We start from the raw sequence: 476 nt of genomic DNA, 5'->3' as shown, positions 1-476 counted from the left end.
GAGATGCTGTGTCAGTGTATAAACACCTGTATTTGTTGACAGAGATGCTGTGTCAGTGTATAAAGGCCTGATCTCATTTACACAGGGGCTGTGTCAGTGTATAAACACCTGTACTTGTTGACAGAGACCGACTTTATACCTTAGAAGAAGGTAAAGCTTTTTTTGTAGCTCTGGTCATTTACTTCGATTCTGGCTGTGGTCATATAACTCAATTCTGACTCTGTTCATGTAGCAGTATTCTGACTCTTGTCATGTAACTCAATTCTGACTATGGTCATGTAGCACTATTCTGACTCTGGTCATATTCCAGTATTGTCACACTAAGTTCCAACATTGGCTAGTTCAGGGATCCCGGCTATTGTGTACTGCCCCAGTATAAATATGTTTAATCTACATACAAAGCTGTTTAATCTACCCTGCCCTCTGCTCCCTTTGAACTGTCCCCTGCTCCCTTTGTCTGTACCCTGCTCCTCTGC

This window comes from Acipenser ruthenus, unplaced genomic scaffold (genome assembly GCF_902713425.1).
Source record: "Acipenser ruthenus unplaced genomic scaffold, fAciRut3.2 maternal haplotype, whole genome shotgun sequence".
Lineage (NCBI taxonomy): Eukaryota > Metazoa > Chordata > Actinopteri > Acipenseriformes > Acipenseridae > Acipenser > Acipenser ruthenus.
Note: the sequence above shows the minus strand (reverse complement) of the source record.